General features: G+C 38.1%; 1 pseudogene; it reads right to left on the reverse strand.

Moving 5' to 3' along the window:
* The window catches only part of LOC103070609 (hsp90 co-chaperone Cdc37-like), a 64,268-nt pseudogene extending 60,190 nt beyond the window's left edge, over window positions 1–4,078 (reverse strand).
* Window positions 4,079–19,557: the final 15,479 nt, after the last annotated feature.

Below are 19,557 nucleotides of genomic sequence, written 5' to 3' on the forward strand. Positions count from 1 at the left end.
AAAAAAAAAAAAAAAAAAAGGGGGGGGGTAATAAGTGTTAATAAATAAGTCCTAAAGGCAGACAGAAGACAGTATTGGCTTTATTTTTATCTATCATCTAAATTTTGGTATAAAAAAAGTATGGTAAGTAATAATGAAACAATCTTATAGCAACTATACAAAGCCTACAAGTTAAACTTTTTACCTGAGAAATTAACAAATGAAACACAAAGATAATCTGACAATCAACTTTCTATACAGGCACTGATAAACTTGAGACATCTCCCCCTGATAAATTTCTCTATCCAATACCTTTTGGCCAACATATATCTCCACCTCACACCAGCCTCCACCTCATGTTAACATCAAAGAGCCACAAAGTAGGGAGAAACAACAGGAGACCAAAGAGAGGTACAATAACATCCCACTCTTCGCTCCTCGTGTCCGCTCTCTGCTGGCCTGGCAATGAGAGGGAAGTTGGTGGGGAAGATATCCAGGTATTTGTATTCCTCAGAGTTCTCCAGAAAACAGACCCCAAAATTCCATTTTATATATATATATATATATATATATATATATATATATATATATATATTAGATATATGATAGATAGATATTGATATTGCTATATATATATGTATATAAAGAGAGAGATTTATTTTAAGGAATTGGCTCAGTTGATTACAGTGGCTGACAAGTCTTCAGGGCAAGTGGGCAGCTGGAGAATCAGAAGGGCCAGTGGTATAGCTCCATTCCGAGGGCTGGCAGGCTCAAGACCCACGAAAAGCCATTGTTTCAGTTTGAGTCTAAATGCCGGAAAAAGCTGATGTCCCAGTTCAAAGGCAGTCAGGCACAAGGAATTCTCCCTTACTTGGGTGCAGGTCAGCATTTTGTTCTGTTCAGGTCTTCAGCTGATTGGATGAGGCCCACCCACATTAGAGAGGGCAACTTGCTTTACTTAGTCTACCAATGGAAATGTTAACCCCAACCTGAGACACCCTCACCCAGAATAATGTTTGATCAGATATCTGGCAACCTGTGGCCCAGTCAGGTTGACATGTAAAACTAACCATTACGGTATTCAACCAGGAGTAGTTGTGATAAAGAAATTATAGCTGGTAATTAGTATTTTAGTTATCCTTGGTTTATTGACCTAATTAATTTTTTTCTCAACCCCCTTAGCATATAAAAACTAATACACCTAACACACTTGAGTCACTTTCACATATTAAGTTTTACATTCATGTCCACCATAAAACATTTACCTGTTTCAATACAGAAGAACTAAATGCCATTGGAATGGATTTCATTTATAAGAAAATAAAAAAGCATATGTCCCTTTTAGAAATAAAGTATCTGCAACCAATTTTTGGTTACTCTGCAAATCAACTGTGCCAAAGAATGACTAGTACCATTAAAAAGCAATCCACTCCCAGGTGAAGAATTAAAAGCATACATCCAAAGACTTGTACATGAATGTTCACAACAGCATTATTTACAACATCCAAAAGGTAAGAAAACTCAAATGTTCATCAACTGATTAATGGATAAGCCAAATGTAATACATTCACACAATGGAATATTATTCTGTTATAAAAAGAAATGAAGTTTTTACAAACGCTACATCGATAAACCTTGAAAACATGCTAGGTGAAAGAAGCCAGACACAGAAGCTCACATATGCTATATTATTTATATGAAATGTCCAGAATAGGCAAAAATATAAAGACAGAAAGTGGATTAGTGGTTGCCAGGGGCTGGAGGGAGGAAAGGGGACTGAGTGGTGACGGGTACAGGATTTCTTTTTGGTGTGATAAAATGTTCTAGAATTTAGATAGTGATGATGTATGCACAATTTGTTACACTAAAATCCCTGAATTGCACACCCAAAAAAGTGGCTTTTATCTCAATTAACCTGTTATTTTTTAAAAAATTATCTATCGCACTTGCCTTCCTTAGAAATGGAATGTATTTGAAAACTTTTAAATATAGAAATTATTTTGGGAGAGAAAAAAGATTCAGAATGTGAATCTCCTGCCTAAATTCCAATAAAATACTTCTGAGGTTGTTAATAAATACATGAATGGAATAGTATGGGGGATAGAATTTGTTTTATTTAATACTCTCATTCTTAAAGGAGACTCAAAGTCTAACAATACTCAAAGATTTGGGGTGTCACACTGACATGAATTCATTTAGGAAGAAAAAAAATAGCAGTTTGCCATAGAAAACATTGCACATGGTGCTGAGAGCGTCACACCTCTTGAACCACTTCTCCTGGGAAGCTGGAATGAGTGGAAAACTTATCTATCACCCCAGGGGCAGTGACTGTGCTCATGGAAGAAGTAAATGGCACTGGGCACCTTACCAGAAAGTTTGTCCTTTCCAAAATTTCAGTCCAGTTTCTCAGATAGAACTATTGAACTGTGGAACAACCCTCCATTTGAACTAAAATATCTAATTTTTCGAGAACTGCCCATTATCCTCAGTTCTGGCCAGAACAGTGATGGAGACTGCAGAAACAGCAGTTTTATCTGATCAGGTACAGGTGGTACCAGGCCATCTGTAGAAGGAAAATATATGCTTTTAAGTTCCTTTTAACTGTTAGTGCTTTGAAAAATCCCAGTTTACTCTGAAATAACCAAATCTATAGGTTTTCACTAAAATCATATGGCCTTTATTTCTCTCTCTAATAGAGAGGAGTGTGTGAAAGGCTTACACTACTGCACACCTCTACCATATTTGTACCCTGGTCTTTGTCTTAATGCAATTAATGCTGAAAAAATAAAAGCAAGCATGTCACGTGATTTCTTGCTTTGTGGGCATATCTCTATTTTTTTTTTCATTGCAAAACAATAAAAGCCCAGCACTCCAAGAGAAACCCAATGAGTGTTGTAGTCCCATGTGTGCCAATAGCTCTGTGACCTTGAACAAGTCACTTACTCTTTGTAGTTCTCAGTTTCTTTCACCATAAAATAGTGGACATTAACCAGATGCTCTTTAGGTCCTTTTGACATTCACAATCCTATGACTTTAATTCTGCATTTTGTCTCAGTGGATGAATGCACTGGTTCAAGTCATGTGGCCTTGTCCTGCAGGAGAGACATGTTTTTGTGCTGTTTCTAGGCACTGGTGTCTTTGTTTTCCTGTGTCCCTTTCAGAGTGTGTAGCAGCTCTGAGGCAGTTACAAGAAGTAGCAGATCCAAATGTAAGCTTTGCATGTCTTTTCATATGAAGAGCTTTCTCTTTCTTTTATTATTAGTAGCTTAGAGCCCTATGTGTTCTCCAGAAGGAAGGCCTCAGAGTTGGCCTTTGCAAAAAGTGAGCAAGGGTGGATCCTGCTATTTGGCTTGGGATGGGGCTTCCTCTATGGAGATGGCTGAAATTTTCATGGAGCAATGTGAAGAATTGTTGTGGGTGAATCTGAAGCCTCAAGAACCCAGATCTCTTAAATCACCCCCTAAGACTCCCTTTCCACCTCTGAATTTTCAGGCAAGTCTGAACTCTATAGTTCCAACTGTCCATTCAACAACTTCACTTAGGGATCCTTCAGAGGCCTCAAATTAAACATTTCTAAAACGGAACTTACTGGGACTTCCCTGGTGGCACAGTGGTTAAGAATGGGTCTGCCAATGCAAAGGACATGGGTTCGATCTCTGGTCCGCGAAGATCCCACGTGCCACGGAGCAACTAAGCCCATGTGCCACAACTATTGAGCCCACGTGCCACAACTAAAGCCCACACTCCACAAGAGAAGCCACCACAATGAGAAGCCCGCACGACCCCTGCTTGTCACAACTATAGAAAGCCTGCACGCAGCAACAAAGACCCAACACAGCCAAAAATTTTAAAAATAAATAAATAAAACGGAACTTACTTTCCTTCTCCACATCAAATTAGTTTTCTCATCTTCGACTTCAAGATTTACACATATCTCGAGCCTTTCCTCCCCTCTCCAGCCCCTCAATGCTCTATTATTTCTAACTGCACTGTGCATCACCTGGACTATCACACACTTTTCTAACAGTCCACCCCCAGAGTTCTTTTCTTCATTCATCCTGCTGCCATAATCATCTTCCCAAAGCAAAATTTCGATCATGCCACTCACCTTCCACTGTCCCTCATAAACTACCAACATTCACAAGTCCTCTGTAATTGTCAAGTCCCTCCACTGTTTGGCCTCAGTACACTCCTGAAACAGCCCACTCCGGAAACAGCTCACCTTCATTGCAAACACCTGAGACTATAGCGCTTCTCACCTAGAATTTCCCTCTCCTCTGTCTCTGAAGGAACAAATTACAAATTGCCTTTCCTGTTAGTCTCTTAGATTCTTTCTCCTTCCCAGAGCTAAAAATGAAATCCCCTTCTCTGAAATCTCATGGAACATTTCCATACTCATTTTGTGATGGGCACCATTTGTTCCCTTGGATTATTGTTATTCCTGTCATATTTTATCCTCAGGTCAAGATGAAGGCTGATTTTTTTTTTTTTTTTTTTTTTGCGGTACACGGGCCTCTCACCGTTGTGGCCTCTCCCGTTGCGGAGCACAAGCTCCGGAAGCGCAGGCCCAGCGGCCATGGCTCACGGGCCCAGCCGCTTCGCAGCATGTGGGATCTTCCCGGACCGGAGCACGAACCCGTGTTCCCTGCATCAGCAGGCAGACTCCCAACCACTGCGCCACCAGGGAAGCCCGAAGGCTGATTTTTGCTATTGTTTTCCCCCTCCTCTGCCCTACAACTTCCCTATGGGAAAAACACTGCCAAAAAGGAACTCAACATCACAAACATATGACTGATCAGAGCCTTGATTAACTTTTAATAATATTCTACATTTATAAAATGAAATGTCAACCAAAACATCACTTGCTAAAACTGGGAAGGACTTGTCAATTTTTAAAATTGCAAATAGATGTCTTACCACTGAATTTTATTTTATTTGATTGATGTTAAGGTGACATATTTGGTAACTGTAACACTGGTCTACAGAACCTGTAGCACAGGTGAATGTCAAAGGTTTATTAGATGTTATGTTATCTTCTTCTGTTCCCTTAAATTAACTAGAATAGTCTTAAAAGTATGTTTTTTTAACATCTTTAATGGAGTATAATTGCTTTACAATGGTGTGTTAGTTTCTGCTTTACAACAAAATGAATCAGTTACATATATACATATGTTCCCATATCTCTTCCCTCTTGCGTCTCCCTCCCTCCCACCCTCCCTATCCCACCCCTCCAGGCAATCACAAAGCACCGAGCTGATCTCCCTGTGCTATGCGGCTGCTTCCCACTAGCTATCTACCTTACGTTTGGTAGTGTATATATGTCCATGCCTCTCTCTCGCTTTGTCACAGCTTACCCTTCCACCTCCCCAAATCCTCAACTCCATTCTCTAGTAGGTCTGTGTCTTTATTCCCTAGGTTCTTCACTACATTTTTTTTTCTTAAATTCCATATATATGTGTTAGCATATGGTATTTGTCTCTCTCTTTCTGACTCACTTCACTCTGTAGGACAGACTCTAGGTCTATCCACCTCATTACAAATAGCTCAATTTCATTTCTCTTTATGGCTGAGTTATATTCCATTGTATATATGTGCCACATCTTCTTTATCCATTCATCCGATGATGGACACTTAGGTCGTTTCCATCTCTGGGCTACTGTAAATAGAGCTGCAATGAACATTTTGGTACATGACTCTTTTTGAATTATGGTTTTCTCAGGGTATATGCCCAGTAGTGGGATTGCTGGGTCATATGGTAGTTCTATTTGTAGTTTTTTAAGGAACCTCCATACTGTTCTCCACAGTGGCTGTAACAATTTACATTCCCACCAACAGTGCAAGAGGGTTCCCTTTTCTCCACACCCTCTCCAGCATTTATTGTTTCTAGATTTTTTGATGATGGCCATTCTGACTGGTGTGAGATGATATCTCATTGTAGTTTTGATTTGCATTTCTCTAATGATTAGTGATGTTGAGCATTCTTTCATGTGTTTGTTGGTAGTCTGTATATCTTCTTTGGAGAAATGTCTATTTAGGTTTTCTGCCCGTTTTTGGATTGGGTTGTTTGTTTTTTTGTTATTAAGCTGTATGAGCTGCTTATAAATTTAGGAGATTAATCCTTTGTCAGTTGCTTCATTTGCAAATATTTTCTCCCATTCTGGGGGCTGTCGTTTGGTCTTGTTTATGGTTTCCTGTGCTGTGCAAAAGCTTTGAAGTTTCATTAGGTCCCATTTGTTTATTTTTGTTTTTATTTCCATTTCTCTAGGAGGTGGGTCGAAAAGGATCTTGCTGTGATTTACGTCATAGAGTGTCCTGCCTATGTTTTCCTCTAAGAGTTTGATAGTTTCTGGCCTTACATTTAGGTCTTTAATCCATTTTGAGCTTATTTTTGTGTATGGTGTTAGGGAGTGATCTAATCTCATACTTTTACATGTACTTGTCCAGTTTTCCCAGCACCACTTATTGAAGAGGCTGTCCTTTCTCCACTGTACATTCCTGCCTCCTTTATCAAAGATAAGGTGACCATATGTGTGTGGGTTTATCTCTGGGCTTTCTATCCTGTTCCACTGATCTATCTTTCTCTTTTTGTACCAGTACCATACTGTCTTGATTACTGTAGCTTTTTAGTATAGTCTGAAGTCAGGGAGCCTGATTCCTCCAGCTTTTTTTTTTGTTCTCAAGATTGCTTTGGCTATTAAAAGTATGTTTTAAACCAATGCTTCCAACATCATTAAATTTGTGTAGATTTGATTTGATGATTTATAGCCTTCTGAAAAGAAAGGAATATAGTCTTCCCTTGGTATCCATGGGGGATTGGTTCCAGGATGCCTGCAGATATCACAAACTACAGATGCTCAAGTCCCTTGTATAAAGTGGTGTTGATTTGCATGTAACATAATCACGTCCTCTGGCATACTTTAAATCATCTCAGATTACTTATAATACCTAACACAATGTAAATGCTATGTAAATCATTATAAATACAATATAAATGCTATGTAAATAGTTGCTGGCATACAGCAGATTCAAGTTTTACTTTTCAGAACTTTCTGGAATTTTTTACTGAATATTTTCTATCTACAGTTACTTGAATCAGTGGATGCAGAACTGGCAGATACAGAGGGCTAAGAATGCTTTATAGATGAATGATCCATAGAGTGATTGCTTAAATATTTAATTATAAAAAATACAGAAAGGGAAAATAAGCCATTCAAAATATACTTTCTTATTCCCATATTTTCTCCTATCATATTTTAAAAAATATTTCTCATGTATGATAAGCCTACATAAAAATGAAATTAAAGCACATAATTTGGTTAATGAGTACAATGCAGTAATGGTGAAATACTCTATTTACATCATTATATGTATTACCCCAGAACCAATACTATTTTTTCCTATTTTTAATATGCTGAGATTACCCAATAAATATTTACTGAAAACCCCATTATATGCCCTGTTCTGTTCTAAATAGCAGGGTATGGTAGAGAATAGTACACAGAAAATCACAGTTCTTATGAAGCTCACATTCTACTTGAGGGAAACAAAATAAGCAAGCAATTGAATAAAAAGAACAGTTTCATTGTAACCAACACTATGGAGAAAATTAAGAAGGGTGATGGAAGGGAGAGTGATTGGCTGATAGTTATTATAAATAGGGAAGTCAAGGAGAAAGTCAGTCTAAAGTCAGACAAGAAGATCAACAAAGAAACACTCTGGGAGGAGAGCAATTCCAGATTGGGGGAACAGCAAATGCAAAAGTCTTCAGTCAGGTAAAACCTGGAGGGTTCAAAGATTGGGAAGGGAGTCAGTGTAGCTGGCACAGGGTGAGAAGGAGAATTAAGGAGATAGATTTTGAGGAGCATGGAGAGACAAGGTTATGCATGGCCCCATGTTGGTCAAAGTAATAAATTTCTGTTTTATTCTAATTAAAACCAGGGACCACTAAAAATTTTAGAGTGTATGTAATCTACATACTGTTTTAAAAGAGCAGTTTGAATGTTGTATGGAGAGAGAATAGATTGAGGGAAAAGTAGGAATAGAAGTCATTAGGAAGCTATACTCAGATGCTGGCTTGGATCTGGGTAGAAATAATGGGCATGCTGAGGAGTGATCAGATTTGGAATATTTATGATTCTGTGTGTGGGATACATGTAGGGGGTTTGGGCCTAACAACTGAGTGAATGGTGGTGTCACTTACTGAGAAGCAGCAAATTTGAGGATGAGGAAGATCAAGAATTCCACTCTGAATATTCTAAGTTTTAGTGAGCTATTAAATAGCTAAGTGGAGATATAGAGTAAGTAGGTGGATAAATGATCCTGGCACCCTGGAGATTATATGATTTGCAGTTCTTTTCCAAAAATTTGTACTACCTTCTTACAGATATTTGGCAAATGCCCTCATTATTTTTTGTTAATATCCTGCCCAAAGCCACTAGTGGAACTTCTTTAGAGATAAACAAACAACTAATTTCTTCCTCATACTTACTTCCTCACATAGATGTCCCAGGCTAACATTGAGAAGAAGAATGTTAATTTTGTTAGATTCCTGAAAAGGAAATTTCACTGATCATTAGTATCAGTGAATACCCAGAGTCTTTTAATTTACCTTAATTTACTCCTTCTTGCTTTTTATAACACTTCTCTCTTTCTCCAGAAAAGTATAAAAGAAGGTCTTAATATGATTTACATACTAAAGGTCAAAATAGCATTAGTCTTGTATAACCAGTACTTACTATAGGACTTAGAATATACTGAAAATTAAATAAATATTGGTTGAATCAATGAATCAATGATATATTTATACTCATATGTATTTCAAAATTAATTTTCATCATCAAGTTTAATAATTTCTCAAGGATCTTGAGTCATTCCAACTAGCATGTGAAGTCAAGCCACATATATACAAAAGAGGCTATCTAACTAGGTCAATAAGGCCAGAGATGGTGAGTTAGTTAAGTCAAGTTCATTGGGTAAAACCATATTTCCTACACATACACGGTCTATAGCTTAAGTGAACAAATACTGTTTTCTCCAACAAAAATGCTTTTCAATAGGTAGTTGAAAATAGAGAATTCAAACTTAACTAAAAGATCAGGGATGGAAAGTGAGACTTGGAGATGATTAGAGGTTGATTGGAACATCAGATCTGGGCCTGTGATGCCCTTTGTGATGCCCTTGCTTCTTGTTCTAGACAAATGTGATCAGAATTCACCCACTGAATACTTCACAGAAAAAAGCAGTGCCAGAGAGTGGAGCACTGGTGACCAACAGGACTCGTTTACAGTTGTTCCAATTGACAGAGCAACTGAAAATGCATCTTCCTCTCTCCCTGATCATCACTACAATGAGGAGAGGCAAATGTGAGAGATGAGTGCAAGTGTAGGTTGATCTGGGAGCAGAAAACAGAAATTGTCTCTGGAAAATAATTGATGAGAAGAAAGGACGATGATTCACTGAGATGGAGGCAGGGGAAAGTAAGGACAGGGCCAGTGGGTTTTTGGCAAATGAAGGGATTTTGTTCTTTGGGGTAAATTTTTAGTTTGTATGCATTGTATTTTTTTTTTGAACTTTTACTTCCAAGGTGACATGCCAATAGCCCATGAACCTATTAAAGAAAGACTATTAGCCCTTTTCCACAAAGGTTTATAGAGAAAATATCCATTTTATTATGATATGATATAGAAGAAGTATACTTTTATAGTAACCGGTATGTAAAAACTCGCTGATCTTTTCCATATCCATCTAACAAGATAATAACTAGCCATGGTTTTGCCTTCCAAAGAACCAGTGTCAAGAATATGCACATACCTTACAAGTTTTCTGATTAAATGGCTCATTAAGGCTGGCTCCAATTACATTTTATAGTCAAAGCTGAAGTAAAAAATATAGGGCTTGAAATATTCTTTTTCTATACTTAATAAAAATGCAAATACTGGGACCTCCAACCTGGGAGACTCTGATTCACAAACTCTTTGGAAACTTCCAGTGAAGCTGATTTGCCTTTAGACTACACTTTGAGAAATATTTGTTTTGACTTGTGAACTTGAAGTTTTAGGGATGTTAGAGATCATCCTGTAAAGTTATTTGGCTTGTTTTACAAATGATAAAACTGAAGCACAAAATGTTTCAGTGCTTGCCAAAATCAGTCGGTTATTATCAACAAAGATCTCCTAACTCTAAGGCCAGAGTTCCCATGTGAAGCTCCTTCCTACACAGGACCTGGAACACAATGGTGCAAAAATAAAATAGGAACCTGTATTTGATTGATATAGCTTCCATAGGCTGCCAAATAGTATGAGGATGTAGTTTGAGAATTCCGTCACCATCCACAGATAGGCAGCAACCTTAAATGAGCAACCAAATGAATATTAAGTCTATAATGATTTACTCAGCCTTAATAAAAATAAATTCTTACCTTTGTATAGAACTGTGTACTTCACAAAGGGCTTTCACATATTATCTGAGTCTCCCCCAAAACTTCACGAGACAAATTGAGACTGTTATTTCCATTATAGAGGAAAGGAAAATGAAGCTCAGAGAACTCAAGTATGATGGAATTATAGCTTGGACATATTTAATGTTCTAAGTTCAACAGGTACAATTCAGCCAAATGAGAAAGTACAAAAGTGTGGGCCATTAGCTTGCCAATATGCTCAGTGAGGATGTGCACCAGACTGAGCAGAAAACAGGACATGTTCCCTGCCCTCCCTCAGTCCCAGGCCCCTCCAGGCCTCTTGTGGAATGAGCAATACTCCTCACTGAATGGGAAGCTAATGTTTGTTTAAAGACAGGTATTTTTATACCTCGTTTTCACTACACACATACAATTACTACCTCTGTTGTCTGCCCAAAGAAGCAGCAGTCTGGTCCAACAGGAAGGTGGTGGAAGACTCACTCAGAAATGGTGAGCTGATCTCTAGTTACATAGACAGAGCCTAGAGAGGTGGCCTTCTGGCAGAGTTATACACCATCCCCATCTGCTCACCCAACCACCCCACACCATGGCACAGAACATGGCCACATTCAATCTAGACCATCAAGATCGGAGAGAGAGAATTTTTTAACTGAAAAACACTGAACTAGAGTCTAAAATGATTTTTTAAGGGATATTTTGGCCATATGGAGTTTTTCTTTGTCCATTGATTTTATTACTTCCTTACTGACACTTAAGTAAAAATATGAAAAATATTTTGAAAAAATATTTGAAAAATATTATGAAAAATAGCTGCAGGGAGCCATTTAAATACTGTCTTAGTGTTCCCCACAGGAACACCTGGAAGAAGTACTTTACATGAAGTTATGCAAGAAGCACTAGGAGGTGAGACTGATAAAGGAGGAAGCCAGTACAAGATGCATTCAGGAGCAGGTTCCTGTTGTGGGAGACCTCTGGAAAATGGATAAAACCTACCTCAGAGTTGTCCCACCAGAGGGTAGGGAAGCTAGAATTCTTATCAACAAACTCCTGTTTGGCCATTGGTTAAAGTCTGTTCTCAAGGCACTTCTTTTCCTGCATGTCTTGCAAAGCCAAAGCTAAAGGAGTTCAGCACTGCTAAAACAGGCTTTATGAGAAATGTTAAAGGAACTTCTTTAAGCTGAAAAGAAAAGGCACTAATTAGTAACAAGAAAAAATATGAAAGTATAGATCTCACTAAGTAAAGTCATATATCATAAAGGTAGTAGATTAATCACTTATAAAGCTAGTTTGAAGGTTAAAAGGCAAAAGTTGTGAAAAATACTATAACTACAATAATTTGTCAAGGTACACACAAAATATAAATATATAAAATGTGACATCAAAAACATAAAACATGAAGGGAGGAGTAAAAATGTAGAGTATTAGAAAGTGTTCAAATGTAAGTTGCTATCCACTTAAAATGGACTGTTTTATATATAGCCTGTTACATGTGAGCCTCATGGTAACAACAAGGCAGAAACTTGTTGTAATTACACAACAGAAAAAAAGAAAAGAATCTAAGCATAACACTAAAGAAAGTCATCAAATCACAAGGGAAGAGAAGAACAAAGGAACCAAGAGGAACTATAAAACACTAGAAAATAATTACAAAATGTCAATAAGTACATACCTATCAATAATGACTTTAAATGTAAATGGACTAAATTCTCCAATTAAAAGAAATAGAGTGGCTGAGTAAATTTTAAAAAATAAAAAAGACCCATCTACAGGCTGCCTAGAAAAGACTCAATTTAGATATAAAGAAATACACAGACTGAAAGTAAAAGGGTAGAAAAATATGTTCCATGCAAATGGAAACCAAAAGAAAGCTGGGTAGCTCCACTTAGACAAAATAGACTTTAAAACAAAGACTGTAACAAAAGCAAAAAAAGAGCATTACATAATAATAAAGGGATAAATCCAACAAGAATATATAACATTTGTAAACATTATGCACCCAACATAACAGCACCTAAATATATAAAGCAAAATTAATAGACCTAAAGGGAGAAATTGACAGCAATACAAAAATAGTATGGGACTTAAATACCCCACTTACATCAATGGATAGATCATCCACATGGAATATCAATAAGGAAACTTTGACCTTAAATGACACGTTATACCATACCACTTAACACATAGAGAACATCCATCCAAGCAGTGGAATACACATTCTTCTCAAGTGTCCATGGAAAAGTCTCCAAAATGGGTCATATGTTAGGCCACAAAACAAGTCTCAGTCAATTTAAGAAGAATGAAATCATATCAAGCATCTTTTCCAACCACAATGGTAGAAAACCAGAAATCAATTACAAGAAGAAAACTGGAAATATCACAAATATGTAAACATTAAACAACATGCTACTGAAAAACTAAGGGTTAAAAAAAAAATCAAAGGAGAAATAACAAAATGCCTAGAGACAAATGAAAATGTAGATACAACATACCAAAAATTAAAGGATACAGCAAAAGCAGTTCTAAGAGGGAAGTTCATAGTAGTACAGGCCAACCTCAAGAATCAAGAAAAATCCCAAATTAAAAAAATTTAACCTTACACCTAAAGGAACTAGAAAATAAAGAACAAATAAAGCCCAAAGCTAATATAAAAAAGTAAATTAAAAATGTCAGAGCAGGGCTTCCCTGGTGGCGCAGTGGTTGAGAGTCTGCCTGCCGATGCAGGGGACACGGGTTCGTGCCCTGGTCTGGGAGGATCCCACATGCCGCGGAGTGGCTGGGCCCGTGAGCCATGGCCGCTGAGCCTGCGAGTCCGGAGCCTGCGCGTCCGGAGCCTGTGCTCCGCAGCGGGAGAGGCCACAACAGTGAGAGGCCCGTGTATCGCAAAAAAAAAAAAAAAAAAAAATGTCAGAGCAGAAATAAATAAAAGAGGGACTAACAAGACAATAGAAAAGAATGAAAAAACTATTAGCTGCTCCTTTGAAAAGATACTCAAAATTGACAAACATTTGGCTAGATTTATCAAGAAAAATAGAAAGACTATTCAAATAAATAAAATCAAAAATGAAAGAGAAGTTACAACTAATACCACAAAGTATCATAAGATACTACTATGAACAATTTATGCCAACAAGTTGGATGACCTGGAAGAAATGGATAAATTCCCAGAAAAATACAACCTTCTAAGACTGACTGATGAAGAAATAGAAAATCTAAATAGATGGATTACTAGTAAAGAGATTAAATCAGTAATAAAACCTCTCAGTAAACAAGAGTCCAAGACCAGATGGCTTCACTTGTGAATTCTACCAAACATTCAAAGATTTAATACCTCTCTCATACTCTTCCAAAAAGTTAAAGAGGAGGGACTGCTTTCAAACTCATTATACCAGGCCAACATTACTCTGATATTAAAACCAGTCAAGGTCATCACAAAAAGAAAATTACAAGCTGATATCCCTGATGAACACAGATGCAAAAAAATCTTAAACAAAATATTAGCAAATTGAAGGGGCTTCCCTGGTGGCGCAGTGCTTGAGAGTCCGCCTGCCGATGCAGGAGACGCGGGTTCGTGCCCCGTTTCGGGAAGATCCCACATGCCGCGGAGCGGCTGGGCCCGTGAGCCATGGCCACTGAGCCTGCGCGTCCGGAGCCTGTGCTCCGCAAATGGGAGAGGCCACAACAGTGAGAGGCCCGCATAACGCAAGAAAAAAAAAAAAAAAAAAAAAAATTAGCAAATTGAATTGAACAATTCATTAAAAGGATCATACACCATGTTCAAGTGGGATTTATTCCACAGATGCAAGGATAGTTCAACATCTACAAATCAATCAATGTGATACACTACATTAACAAAATGAAGGATGAAAATCATATGATCATCTCAATAGGTGCATTTAACAAAATTCAACATCTGTGTATTATAAAAACTCTCAACAAAGTGGGTATACAGGCAATGTACCTCAACATAATAAAGGTCATGTATGCCAAGCCCATAGCTAACAACATACTCAACAGTGAAAAGCTGAAAGCTTTTCTAAGATCAGAAACAAAACAAGAATGCCCACTCTTGCCACTTTTACTCAACATAGTATTGGAAATCCTAGCCACAGCAATCAGACAAGAAAAAGGAATAAAAAGCATTGAAATTGGGAGGAAAGAAGTAAAAATGTCACTATTTGTGGATGACATGATTTTATATATAGAAAACCCTAAAGACTCTACCAAAAATCTGTTGGAACTAATAAAGGAATTCAGTAAAGTTGCAGAGTATAAAAGCAATATTCAAAATTTTGTTTTTTTATGCACTAACCATGAACTAACAGAAAAAGAAATTAAGAGAACAACCCCATTTACAGTTGCATTCGAAAGAATAAAATAACTACAAATAGGTTTAATCAAGAAGGTAAAAGATCTGTACACTGAAAACTATAAGACGTTGATGAAAGAAATTGAAGAAATTAATAAATGGAAAAATATACTATGCTCATGGATTGGAATAATTATTATCATTACAATGTCCATATTATCCAAAGCAATGTACATATTCAATGCAATCCCTGCCAAAATTCCAATGGCATTTTTCACAGAAATAGAACAAACAACCTAAAATTTATATGGAACCACAGAAGACCCTGAATACCTAAAGCAATCTTGAGAAAGAAGAACAAAGCTGGAGGCATCACGCTTCCTGATTTCAAACTATACTACAAAGCTCTAATAAATAAAACTGTATGATATTGGCATAAAACAGACACATAGATTATTAAAACAGAATAGAAAGCCCAGAAATAAATCCACAAATACATAGTCAATTAATTTACAACAAAGGAGCCAAAAATATACAATGGGAAAAAACAGTCTCTTCAAAAAATGGTGTTGGGAAAATTAGCCACATGCAAAAGAATGAAATTAGACTATTATGTTACACCATACACAAAAATTAACTCAAAATGGATTAAAGACTTGAGTGTAAGACCTGAAACCATAAAACTTCTAGAAGAAAACATAAGGAATGAGTTCCTTGACACTGGTCTTGGCAATGATTTTTTGGATCTTACTCCTAAAGCAAAAGTAAACATGTGGGACCACATCAAACTAAAAATCTCTATGCAGCAGAGAAAACCATCAGAAAAATCAAAAGGCAACTTACCGAATGGAAGAAAATATTTGCATATCATATATTTGATAAGGGATTAATATACACTCAATAGTAAACAAACAGAAAATCCTAATAAAAAATGTACAGAGGATCTGAATAGACATTTTTCCAAAGACATACATATGGCCAACAGGCACATGAACAGATGCTAACATCACTAATCATCAGGGAAATGCAAAACCACAATAAGATATCACCTCACACCTGTCAGAATGGCTATCCTCAAAAAGACAACAAATAACAAGTGCTGGCAAAAGTGTGAAGAAAAAGGAACCCTCATGTTTTGCTGGGGGGAATGTAAATTAGTGAGCCACTACATAGAGTTGCCCCCCACCAAAGAAAAAATAGAACTACCAAATGATCCAGGAATTCCATTTCTGGGAATTTATCCAGAAAATGAAAATGCTAAAGCTTGAAATGATATATACACTCTTATGTTCACAGCAGCATTTCTTATAATAGTGAAGATATGAAAACAGCCTAAGTGTACATCAATGGATAAAGAAGATGTGGTATATATACACAATGGAATACTACTCAGCCATAAAAAAGAATTAAATCTTGCCTCTTGTGATGACATGGATGGACCTTGAGGGTATCGTGAGAAGTAAAATAAGTCAGACAGAGAAAGACCAATAGTATATGATTTCTCTTATACATGGACTCTAAAAAAAAACACATGAAAAACCGAAATAAAACAAAACAAAACCCATAGAACAGAATGATGACTGCCAGAAGGGTGGGTGTTGGGGGTGAGCAAAACAGGTGAGCAAAATAGGTCAAGAGGTACAAACTTCCAGTTATAAAATAAATAAGTCATGTGGATGGAATGTACAGCATGGTGACTATAGTCAATAATATTGTATTTTAATGTTTAAACGTTGCCAAGAGAGTAAGTCTTAAAAGTTCTCATCACAAGAAAAAAAATATGTAACTTTTATGATGATGAATGGTAGCTACATTTATGGTGGTGATTATTTTGCAGTGTATACAAATATTGAATCATTATGTTGTACATCAGAAACTAACATAATTTGACATGTCAATTACACCTTAATAAAAAGAAAAAAACCCATCAAAACAAAAATTTAAGGTTGTGTAGCTTCAATGTATATCTTTCTGTACTCCTGCTTCAGTTGGTCTTTACTTTTACAAATTCCTTTTTGTAACCAGCTCACTGATGCACTAGAAAAGATGATTTTAGAATATATCACCCAGTATTTTCAGTTGCTTACAGTGAGACAGATAAGCAGGGTTTCCCATATGATGAACCTGGAAATTAAGGAAATATTCTGTAGGTTTTTACTGTTTTATAGTGGAATTCAAATGTGTACCTCATTGGGATAATTCTATTCTGGATTTACCCAAATCAACCATCCCATTTATGCTCTGAGTAGTATTTGCCCAATGGCTTGGGCAAATTAGTTTTGAAATGCAAAGACTAATTCCAAAATGCTTTAAGAGCAAGGACTCTCTCTTACTCATCTTTTATATTCCCAGGCCAGAATGAATAGAAAGATAAGTGAATGAATGATTTACATTGACATTATAGCTACATATGTGTTAGGATGTAAGAATTCCTCTGAGAAAATATGGAAGCAACAGAAAACAGAGTTTTTTGTTTGTTTTTGCTATTCAGACTGTGAAATATATTGAGTAACTAAAGCTTGCTAAAAATGGAAATGTCTTCATCTATGCAGATAGTTAACAAATTCCAAAGAAAAGCCTTCATATGAATTGCTGTACTTCAGTTTTCTGATTATCTACCTAAATAACTACAGAAAAGAAAAAGTCTGTAAATAGTACTGCCAAACAGATACATATTGTCCTGGAACTGTTAAAAATTAATGAATTATTAGGGGGACCTTCAAGATGGTGGAGGAGTAAGATGTGGAGATCACCTTCCTCCCCACAAATACATCAAAAATACATCTATGTATGGAACAACTCCTACAGAACACATACTGAATGCTGGCAGAAGACCTCAGACTCCCCACAAGACAAGAAAATCCTCACATACCTGGAGAAAACAGAGCCAAAAGAATAGGGACGGGACCTGCACTTCTGGGAGGGAGCTGTGAAGGAGAAAAGGTTTCCACACCTTTCAATGGCAGAAGGAAACGCTTTCAATGGCAGAAACGGGGGCGTGGGTGAGGGAGAAGCTTCAGAGCCACGGAGGAGAGCGCAGCAACAGCAGTGCAGAGGGGAAAGCTGAGAGATTCCCACACAGAGGATTGGTGCTGACCAGCACTCACCAGTCTGAGAGGCTTGTCTGCTCACCTGCTGGGGTGGGTGGGGACTGGGAGCTGAGGCTCAGGCTTCGGAGGTCGGATCACAGGGAGAGGACTGGGCTTGGCTGCATGAACACAGCCTAAAGGGGGCTAGTGTGCCACAGCTAGCCGAGAGGGAGTCTGGGAAAATGTCTGGACCTGCCTAAGAGGCAAGAGACCATCATTTCAGGTTGCATGAGGAGAGGGGATTCCTTCCCTGTGTGCCCACAGAAAGCAGAGCACTGCCTAAGCAAGCTCCAGAGACAGGCACAAGCCACGGCTATCACCTCGGACACCAGAGACGGGCATGAAAAGCTAACACTGCTGTCGCTACTACCAAGAATCCTGTGTGCAAGCACAGGTCACTACACCCACCTCACCCCCTGGGAGCCTGTGCAGCATGCCACTGCCAGGGTCCCAAGACCCAAGGACAACTTCCCTGGGAGAACACAAAGTGCACCTCAGGCTGTTGCAATGTCATGCCAGCCTCTGCCACTGCAGGCTCACCCCGCATTCCAATTATGACTACTGTACTCCTCCCTCTCGCCAGACTGAGAGAGCAAGAGAGCCCTGATCAGACACTGCTTTAACCTCCTCCTCTCTGGGCGGGGAACAGACACCTGAGGGCGACCTACATGCAGAGGTGGGGCCAAAACCAAAGCAGAACCCCAGGAGCTGTGCGAATAAAGAAGAAAAAGGGAAATATCTCAGTGCAGCCTCAGGAATAGTGGATTAAATCCCCACAATCAACTTGATGAACCCTGCATCTGTGGAATACCTGAATACACAACAAATGTTCCCAAAATTGAGGCAGTGGACTTTGGGAGCAACTGTAGACTTGGGGTTTGCTGTCTGCAACTGATTTGTTTCTGATTTTTAGGTTTATCTTAGTTTAGTTTTCAGTGCTTGTTATCATTTGTGGATTTGTTTATTGGTCTTGTTGCTCTCTTCCTTTTTGATTTTATTATTTTTTCAAATAAAAATTTTTTTTCTTCCATTTTTCTTCATTTTCTTCTGAGCTGTGTGGCTGACAGGATCTTGGTGCTCCAGCGGGGTGTCAGGCCTGAGCCTCCAAGGTGTGAGAGCTGAGTCCAGGACATTGGACCCCCAGAGACATCCTGGCCCATGTAATATCAATTGGCAAAAATTCCCCAGAGATCTCCATCTCAACACTAAGACCCAGCTCCACCCAATGGCCAGCTGCAGTGCTGGATGCCCCATGCCAAACTACTAGTCAGACAGGAACAAAACCCCACCTGCTAGCAGAGAGGCTGCCTAAAACCATACTAAGTTCACAGACACCCCAAAACACACCACCGGATGTGGCCCTGCCCACCAGAAAGACAAGATCCAGCCCAACCCACCAGAACCCAGGCACCAGTCCGCTCCACCAGGAAGCTTACACAATCCACTGAACCAAACTTAGCCACTGTGGGCAGACACCAAAAACAACAGGAACTACAAACCTGCAGCCTGCAAAAAGGAAACCCCAAACACAGTAAGTTAAACAAAATGAAAAGACAGAGAAAATGCAGCACATGAAGAAGCAAAGAAAAAACCCACCAGACTAAACAAATGAAGAGGAAATAGGCAGTCTACCTGAAAAAGAATTCAGAGTAGACACCATACTACAGGGTACAGACTACTGGTCTGCTCGATTCTTATACTCTATATTTCTGGCCAATCCACATGTCTTCAACACAATTAATTTCACCAGCAAAAACTAATTTCTA

This window comes from Lipotes vexillifer, unplaced genomic scaffold, assembly GCF_000442215.2.
Source record: "Lipotes vexillifer unplaced genomic scaffold, Lipotes_vexillifer_v1.1 scaffold266, whole genome shotgun sequence".
NCBI classification, from domain to species: Eukaryota; Metazoa; Chordata; class Mammalia; order Artiodactyla; family Lipotidae; genus Lipotes; species Lipotes vexillifer.